The sequence below is a fragment of the Aotus nancymaae genome, unplaced genomic scaffold (assembly GCF_030222135.1).
Source record: "Aotus nancymaae isolate 86718 unplaced genomic scaffold, 86718_ANA_hifiasm-v0.15.2.pri h1tg000006l, whole genome shotgun sequence".
Classification (NCBI taxonomy): Eukaryota; Metazoa; Chordata; class Mammalia; order Primates; family Aotidae; genus Aotus; species Aotus nancymaae.
The window spans coordinates 28,780,477-28,791,050 of record NW_026988417.1 but is presented as its reverse complement, the minus strand read 5'-3'; the positions used below and the strand labels follow the sequence as shown (position 1 = coordinate 28,791,050).

Sequence of the window (10,574 nt, the reverse complement as noted above, 5' to 3'; positions counted from 1 at the left end):
TTGTTCAACATTTGCCTATGAGTAAGAACATGTGGTGTTTGGTTTTCTGTTCTTGTGTCAGCTTGCAGAGAATGATGGTTTCCAGATTCATTCATGTCCCTACAAAAACACAAACTGATCGTTTTTTATGGCTGCATAGTATTTTATGGTGGATATGTGCCACATTTTCTTTGTGCAGTCTATCATTGATGGGCATTTGGGTTGGTTCCACATCTTTGCTATTGTAAACAGTGCTGCATGAACATATGAGGGCATGTGTCTTTGTAATAGAATGATTTGTAATCCTTTGGATATATAGAAAGTAATGGGATTTTCTTGATCAAAGTTGCTATTCCATAAGCTTTCACATTCAGTTGTGTAGGACCTAAAACATGGTTGTAATGTGTATGTTTTACATGGTGGTCCTGGATAAAGAATGGAAAATGATAAATTAAAAGTGTATGGCAATTATACATACATATTTATTTATACTTAAGACCATACCCGATGCGTAAATTAGAAAGTATCTTCTAGAATTATAGACCACTTGACAACTTTTGTTTTCTAAAAAGAATAGATGCTCACAATTATCATTTTTGGATTATAGTTGCCCAGATTTTAATGAAAATAAAACACCCCTATGGATATAAGTACTTTGCATCCTTTACCTTTCCAGGAAGGCTTCTCGTGAGATATTTTTTACTACTGTACAACAGTTAATGAGACCACTAATTATTTATGAGTTACATACTTCCATCATAATAAATTCAAGTTCAATAATTATTTATCCAAATATTGGTTGTTGCTGAATTATATCTTTGAGAAAATGTCTAAGGACCTTGAATATTTTTACTTCATCCAAGATGGCAAATAAAATAATGATCCTTATATTTACTATCAAACCTCTACAGCAATCCTTATTAGATTTTTCTTCCATCATAGTGTTTAGAATATCTTCCAAACTATAGACTGCCAGATACTTGTTGAACATGTAAAAATTCCAATAAAACAAAAAAATTATAGCTTGATATTGCATTTTTAATGATTTTAAATTAAACTCATTTTAAAGAATAATATGCACTTATATTTATTCAATATATATTAAATATAATCTCAAAATGAACTCATCTTTCATTGTACTACATGTTAATACATTTTTCAAGATATTTTGTTGATTTACTTTCAAAGGCTTTGGTTTCAAATAAACTTAAAGTTTATTGTATATAGACAAATACTTACAATTATTGTATTCATAAATTTTATTAGTAAAGTTGATTGTATACAATTTATTAAGTAAACTTTATAAATACTTATGACTGATCATGGCCTGCACAAAACAGTAATTGTTTTATAGTAAAAATGAAACAAAACATAGTTTTGACTTTTATCATAATGGAATTCATACAAAACAGATTTTCCTATATATTTATCATTTGACAAGAGGAATAGCCATCTTATAGAATTAAGTATATTCTATTTCCCTGGGGATCCAATTGCCCCCAAGAGCAGGTGGTCTGTATTTAAATAGAAAGTAATAGAGCTTGTACATAGACTAATAAAAATGTCTATTTTGTATAGTTTTGAAGAGACAAAATACATTACCTGGTAACATGTATATCATTTGTCATCAAACATCTTTTTTCTTAATTATACCAATTCTGTTTTTTTTTTTTTTTGATTCACATACACTTTTCTCTAAGATAAATGCCAGATAAATATGTGTATATTTGAAGTAGTTTTTTTTTATGTCAATTTGTTTTCATCTACAAATTGTCAACAGGAAAGATAAATAAGCTTTCCAAGGAGTAAAGCTGATATAATTTATTAGAGACAAAATTATATTTGAGCATCGGTCTGCTAAATCCATTTACCTTTCTTTTTTTCTTGATGTTGTGATTTGAAAAGCACTAATTTTTTTTTTTTTAATGAAAACTGTCTGGATCATGTGCAACTAGACTGAACGAGGCCTCATAGATCAATGACTGTAAGTCTGGCTGGCTGACTTACATTTCATGAAATCGTAAGTGAATACTGAAGTGTCTTCAGTCTTGTGTAAGTGGAAACCATGCCTGCACATTGTTAGTGAGGGCAAATGTTTCCAAAACCTCTCCTCTAACAAAAAGAGAAAAGCACAGATTGAAGAGTGAAAAAGGATATTGTATAACAGTCAGAAAGTTTCAAAAGCACTAAGGAGGAGAAAGAGAAAGACACCAAGTAGGATTTCATAAAAATTAATCACACATAATAAGTGAAAAATTTTGAATTTTGCGTGTCTTTAATTCCTTCAGAGTTTCTCTTTTTCATCAGAACTTCTTAGCCATAATGATTGTTTGTAGAACTATTGGTCTGAATTTTCTAATACTACAAAAATATCTTTTTAAATTACATAATAGAGTACAATCAACTAGCACACTTAATGAATTGAGCATTCCTTATTATTTAATTTTATAATCCCTCATTATTATTATTCTTTATTATATTGTGAACATATTTCTAATTGTTTATATATCTATGTTAGATTATTTTACAAGTTTCTCAAAAGAAAAAAACTATGTCTTAATCACAGTATTTATATCTCTAGTGAAAAACAGTATAACTGCTTTTTAAATGATTTATCAATATACTTTTACTGATTAAATATTTCTCAGGTAAAATCCAAAATGTCACCAAAGTTTTTACTCATTTGTTTGGCATCACTTTTATCCAAGTAAGCACGTGGGAGTTATTTAAACTGTATAGTAGCTCCATCTTCCAAGTAAATAGCTGTATAATTCTTTTTGTTTTTATGTCTCCCTCTATTTGGATATAGTATGGAAAACATAGAGAAAAATAAACAGAGAAGAAAAAAAAAGACAGAGTTTGTCTAATTTGGAGATGGAAGTTTTTTGTTTTACAGAATTCCCTGAAAAGTAAGGGGATATCCATTCTCTTTTTTTGCCATATAACTTGACCACTGTGGGGCAACTAAAGATAACTTCCAAATTCATGTGTCTGTAGAGTTACTCATAGCTTGCTTTCATGCCAATGTGTATGATGCAGGCATACATTTTACTGAAGTGTTTAGCAGGACTGTAGCTTCATGACTCAACTTTCACATTGGTTATGTAATTTGAAGTAACTCATATGTTAGTATATTATAAGTATATTTAAAATGCCTTCAACATTTCAATTTTTGGAAGGTAATAAAAATAACTGCTTCAGCTCTTCCTTTTAAAAATGATAGAAAGGATAAATATGATAATGTAATTCTTCCCTGATCATAAAACTAACCTCAAACATATGCCATATGATTAATTTCTCAATGTAGGCATTCCAAAACAACTAATCAAAAACAATGTTAATAGCAATAATAATAAAAAGCCCCTGATAAATATGTGTTGGTATGTATAGTATTTTTAATTATAACACATAACTAGATTATAAAAATATAAAATTTTGAGGAACATGTTATCACTTAGGGTCCGGGCAAAAAGAGTATATTCAAGTTGGGAAATTTCAGGAGACTTTGATAAACCCATTACTTACAGAGATTTAGAAAATATGGAAAAACCTCAAGACAGTGTAGGATTTCCTTATAGCTATTGTTAGTGGGCAGTCACAATTACCACACCTTCAATTTCCAGTTTCATCACATGGAAAAAACAAAAGTAAGAGATCCACAGGCATTTATTTACTAATAGAGCACTATGTATAATGCTTAATGCAGCAAATTAAACATTCAGCAATAAAACATACATTTAAAAGTCACTTATATTTGCACAATAGAATAATACAAATTTTCAAATATTTTCCACAAAAAGACATAGTAAAAATGACAAATATTTTTAAAAGAAAAATAAACACATTTTTACAGTTTTATTTAGGTACATTTATTGTATAAAAATTGCATTAATTTGCAGTAGAAAATATTCTGACTCTTAATATACATTGTTATACCATTAAGACGCCATAATGAATATACTGTTTTCTCATCCTTTATTGTAATAGGTCTCTCTAATCACTTTGGCCTACCAGAAACAGTGTCATTATAGATTTTTTTTTTTTCAATTTAGTGGTTTTTAAAAACTTGAATCATATATACTTTTTTCTTTTGAAACTTTATATATTTCACAATAGAAAGGAAAAATAAGTAACAGAAGGAAGCTAACAGCAGTAATACTACTAAACTAAATATAAGTTAAGATATAAATATTAAAAAGAGCAATGTATTTAACATTTTAAAAAATCATTAAAATTACTACAGGTTACTTGTATAAGCAATAGCAAATCAAAATGTAAAGAAAAGTTAGATTTAAAATAAATAAATCTGCAATCATAATATAAAATTTAATGCAACTCCTTCATAAATTATATTTGTCCTGGTTTATTCTGAAAACTGAGCATATGAAAGAATGCCTATTGAACACAGAGCTTCTATTTCTCTTTCTTTGAATATATAGAAAGTACTATACCTCAAATATAAAAGATTAACAACTTTACAAAATCCAAAGCAATATTTACAAAATGATGACTGCATGCCACAAGTAAATTCTCGATACTGTTTAAATAGACATCAGTTTATATGAAAAATTCAATAAAAATATTAACATTATTTAATATTAAAAGCTATGTTCAGAATCTAAAAAGCATTCTTATCACTAACATGATAAAAATAAATATTTACAGCTCAGGAAAAATGACAATGGATTTTGGCTTTTCAATTTCATTAAGTTCTTCCGTAATTTTACTTATTGTATTCTTCTGCTACCTTCGGGGTTGGTTTCATCTTTTTCTCCCCCATTTCTGTTAGGTGCAATGTTAGATTATTAATTTAAGATATTTTTAACTTCTTGATGAAGGTGTTTAGGGATATAAACATTCCTCTCAACACTGCTTTTGCTACATCTCAAAGATTTTGATAAATTGTGTCCACATTTTAATTAATTTCAAGTACTTTTTTGATTTTTGTCTCAATTTCAATGTTCACTTAGGAGTTATTTAGTAGTAAGTTGTTTAATGTTCATGTATTTGTGTAGAATATATCTTAAATAGGTGATCAAAGAAGAAAAAACAGCTAGGATTCCTATTTGTATACCACAGCCGGAAAATATTAAAACACTTTAAATGTGTCCAATAATGGGATTTTAAGTTAATGAGTTTGTAATCATAGTATTATATAGTATACGGCACTGAGAAAATAATTTTATAAAATAATCACCTTATATTTTAAATGCAAAATAAGCTAGATGTACTGATGGTTAATAGTTACTTGCTCATTTAAAAAGTATGTGCTGAATGAGCTATATCCATTTGTCTATGATGGGGGTTTTCCTACAGATTTATTCTATAATTGTTAGAAAATAATCTAAATTCTTGTTAATGTTGCTATTAAAAATCAACAGTCACGTAAACAAATGAAAGCACAATCTTCCATGAATTAAACATATTTGTATAACATAGAATAAAAATTACACTATATTTAATAAAATGTAGTACTGACAATATAAATATGGTTTGCCATTGAGAGAAGATATAAACCCTAAAAATATTTTTGAGAGAAAATATTTCTTCTCTTTTAGCATATTTGGATTATGAAGAAACAGTTACTAAAATACTGATAAATATATATATATTTCTCATTACCTATGGGTTATTCACACATATATTGTTATATGCATATTGTATATTGTATGTATCATATATAACATATATTTATATATCATATGTATATATCATAGGTACATATTAATATACATATATAATATACATATATATTATTCTATGTATATGCTATTTGTTTCAGTAAAAATATGTGTGTAGAGAGGTCATTTGGGTTTCTAGGATTTTCCAAATAACTTCTAGTTCTATAAATAATTAATATAAATAATGAAATGATAGACTTTAAACAATTGAAAACATTTTTAAAAATCAAATTTGCTTAATACTGCCTTATTTAATTTTCTTTTATCTGACCTCATTCCACTTAACAATATTATTTTAAAGTCTGGTGGCTTTTCCCATTACCATTTGCCAATTATACCCTTGTATCAGAATTTTAGAGTTTGTTTATTTATTCTCAGAGTTTTGTACTTCCACTTCATGAAAAAAATGAGAATTTTGGTCTTGATTTTTTTTTATTATGTATTCCTGTTTGACCACATTATTTACTTACTCTATCTAGGCTCTACCTAAACTTTAGGCTCTACTAATTAGTTTCAGTTAACTGATTGAGTTTCATTTTTCCTATCTTGTTATAAATTCTTAAATGAAGACATCTGAGAAGAGAATAATAAGACTTTAAATAACTTTAACAATAAGACATCAATACTATGATTGATTTAATTTTCAAAACTAAAAACAAATATTTAATATGCATTACCACATCTATTAATGTTTATTTTAATGATCTTAGAATATATAACCTGTATTTAAATAGAACTCCTATTGGAGATTTCTCCACAAATGATATTATAATCATAAAAATGTATGATTAACTTTGGATTCATCAAACTACTGCAACTATTCACCATCCTAAAAAAATGTAAAAATTGATTTTAATTATTAGTATTACTAGGTTTTCCTAATTAAATATTATTTGTTCTTTAAACCGTTTACATTCTGACAAACTGTAACAGTTTTGCAGTATTTTAAATAAGGTAAAATGAATATTTTAAAGTAAAGGCACTATTAGTAATCAAAATATTATGCCATAAATTCTAAATCCTAACCAAACAAGGGCATGTTAAGAATAGTTTGAATATCTTCAAGCAATAGCCCTGTTTCTATTCACTCTTGCAATTCTTTTCTTTACCAAATACAGGTAATTTCTGTTTGTTACTGAGTATAAATTTACCCAAAAGATGCATTAACTTATTCTCACTTAATCAAGTTACAAAGCACTATGGTATCCCAATCCTTGCACTAAAAGTCTCTACAAATGGAGCCCATGCACTATTTGACACAGTTCTTGTTTCCATGTCTGTGGCATTTGCTGGATTACACAGAGTAATAGCAAGCTTTAGAAAACAGAACTACAGTTTAACAAGGGTTTGAACTGTGTAGGTCTGCTAGTATATGGATTTTCTTCTGCCTCTGCCACTTCTGAGACAGCAAGAGGAACCATTTCCCTTCCTGTGGGGTCCAGCCCTACTAGGGTCATCAGGTGTCCCTTATTGCTGTGCTGAGGCACTGGATCTGAGAAATAAGGAGACAAGACACAGAAGGACAAAGAAAGCACAGCTGGGCTCAGGGGGGCCAATGCCACTTAAGTGGAGACAGGTGAGACCCCAAGTGTCTAAGCGCCTCTATATTTATTAGGCACAAGACAAGGGGAAGGGTAGTAAGTGAGGTAATCTTAAGGACAGTGATAGGGATCAAGACAATCAAGTGAGCAATAAACAAGGGGCCCAACCCCATTAGGTCGCCCAGTCAAGGAGGTGGGCAGTATGCAGTGAGGAGGGTGCAGCGTGCAACATCTCTTACCTAGGGCAGGCTACTTCTAGGATTTCCTAGAGGAGGATGCTCTGAGTCAGCATAATAGCAACAGAGCTGCAGGGTATACAGCCACCTGCTGGCAGCTTCCAATAATTTCTATAGGAAGATGCTTTGAGTCAGTACATATCAACAGAGCTAACAAGGTATACAGCCACCTAGGCACGATTATACCGGAGGGGTTTTAAACCTTCGGATGCTCTCGGGCTTGCCAACCTGAGGCCAGCTTCCACAAGAACTGGACTCAAGGTACTGCAACTCCTTTTCAGGAGGAGTGACTCTTGCTCCAAGCCTGCCATACAGCGGTTATCTCTATGATACTGAACGCTGCTGCCTGCACCAGTCTTCCATGTAGCACATGCCCTCTCAGGCAGGGGCACTACCACCTGGGCCATAGATTCTTGTCCTGGCGTAACTGTTTTTCCCTTAAATCATGCTCTGCACCATGTCTGCTCTAGACATTCCTCCGACTATGTATATATATATAGCTGTTTATTCCTTAATTCATTCTCACTAATTGTTCCAACTATAAATTAATACATGATTATACATAAAGGATTATATAAAGGAGATAACTGAGTAGTAACACTATAAACTATGATATTCTTCAGGCACTAATTGTGCTGGGGATCTGCTTAGCTCTCCTTCCTCAGTGCCCAGATTGGGAGTTACCCACACCTTCCTCCTCCTTATCACCAAGGTATTCAACATGAAGATGATAAGGTTAAAAACCTTTTTGATGATCCATTTCCACTTAAAAACAGTAAATATATTTTCTCTTCTTTATGATTATCTTAACATTTCCTTTTCTCTAGCTTTATTGTAAGAATACAGTATATAATATATATAACCTATAAAATATGTGTTAATTGAGTATGTTATGAGTAAGGCTTCCAGTCAACTGTAGAATATTATAAATTAAAATTTGGGAGAGTCAAAAATTATATGAAGATTTTTGACTGTGCCAGGAATTTGGTGACTTCTAATCCTTGCATTGTTCTGAGGTCAACAGTACTTGCAAAATTAAAAATAATAATAAAAGATTTGGCACACAGAATCTGGGTGCAGAAGTTAGGTAAATGCTTGAACAAAATTTTTTTGTTGTTAGGAAAATCCAAGAAGTTAATATTAAAAGGCAAATGTGATTGTATAATTAGAGAATCTAGAGTGATGAAAAAAGAAAATAGTATTTATTGAAATTATCATTTGTACATTGCATTTAATGTTAATTCCACAGGCTTCAGTATCCTAAGGCATACTCCTGCATAATGTTTGACAGAAAAATGAATATTTTCCAATAATAAAAACATCATAACTTACCAAAACTATGCTAATTTCATTATTTTGAAGGAATAAGAGAGATGCTTAATCAAGGTTATACAATGAGGGCAGTGTAAAAAAGTCCTTGACAGACTAGTTCTTATGCAAAGGCTCTTTAACTAAAGACATTGTAAGATGCATAATGCTATCCAAAATAAAGCTACTGATATTACATTGTGACAAGTGTCTTTAAAAAAAATGGCAATTTTCCGAAAGAATAAAACCTAAATTAGAAATATTACATGACACCTTTTGGAAACCCAATGAAAGGAACAGTATCATAAAAGCAGTCTCTCTCTTACAAGGAAAGAAAGCGAAGAACTTCAGGACAATGTAAATTATCACCTTTATACTACAAGCTCAAAGGCAGATGCTATTTCTATATAGATGAATACCAGCCTGATTTCCTTACTCCCTTCTTTTTCTTTGAGTTGCTATTCTATAGTATCAATGGGATTAGAAAATCTGGCAGTTTTACACAATCTTCAGCATTTCTAACTCATTTCTAACTTTGCAATGACTTGACGATAGTAAATTGTCCAATTCTTTTGTCCCTGGTCAGGACCACAAAGCTTCTTTCGGATGTAATTAGTTAATAAATTTTTGCTGAATGAGATATTAATATCTAACTAGGAGTGCTTTAAAAAGAGTGTTGTGTCAGTTGTGTTTGTCTTTGATTCTACTTACTTTGTTTTTCTCATTGCATTTTTATTAATGATATTTTATATTATTATGGTATGTTATCATTTGAGGGGCACTTTTAAAGTACTCAAGTAACTTTCATGTTTTTTACTATTCTCTCTCTCTATATATTACAAATATGTAAATGTTATGCAAATAGATGTGTGCATATTTATCTAGCATGTGTCTATTGAATACTGATCACATAATGTTATCAGTTTAAGGTGCTGGACAGTAGACTAAATGATAATGCCAAATAATAACTACTAGTTTAATAGCTCCTTATAACTTATCTGTAAATCTTTTGCATGTAGTGTCTTATTTGCTCATAAATACATATCTATCTGACTTTATTAATGAGAAATACTATAACTTGTGTAAATTTCTGCTTCTCACATAAATATCTTTAAGAAAGTGGGCACATCATGAAAAATAAAGATTAACAAATTGTAGATGTGATATTAAAATTAAAATGCTTTTGAAAGTTTATCTACACCATAGACAGTAACAAAACAATCAAGTGAAAATATTCATAGTGGAACTCAATTATATGAAGTGCTTTAATAAAATATATTTTTAAGAAACTTATATAATGTTTTCACTTTTGGTTATTGTATTATTCAAGGTTCTCCAGAAAATCGTAAGTAATGAGATTTAGAGAGAGAAACAGAAGGATAAAGAGGGAAAAACGGTGAAAGAGACTGCTCACGTTGGCAGCACATAAACTAAAATTGGAATGATACAGAGAAGATTAGCATGGCCCCTGAGCACGGATGACAGACAAATTTGTGAAGCATTCCATATTTAAAATAAAAAAAAAAGAAAGTGAAAGAGAAAGAGATGTGTTATAAGAAATAGACTAATCCGATTACGAAGGCTGACAAGTCTCAAGATGTACAGATAAATTAGCAAGCAAGAGATCCCAGAGACCAGAAAGCTGGTGGTGCAGTTCCTGCCTGAAGGCTGGAAGGCTGAGACTCAGGAAGAGCAGATACTTCAGTTTGAATTTTAAGACCTGTAATTAAAATAAAAAATATTTTAATTCCAAGGTAGTTAGGTAAAATAATTACCTTACTCTGAAAAAGGTCATAATTTTGTTCTGTTTAGGTCTTAACTAATCCGAA

At 30.3% G+C, this 10,574-nt stretch overlaps 1 non-coding gene across 1 annotated transcript; it reads left to right on the top strand.

Moving 5' to 3' along the window:
* Nucleotides 1-10,151: 10,151 nt before the first annotated feature.
* On the top strand, nt 10,152-10,258 carry LOC135271984 (U6 spliceosomal RNA). The gene has a single exon (XR_010340104.1). It is a non-coding gene; the product is annotated as a U6 spliceosomal RNA (small nuclear RNA).
* Nucleotides 10,259-10,574: the final 316 nt, after the last annotated feature.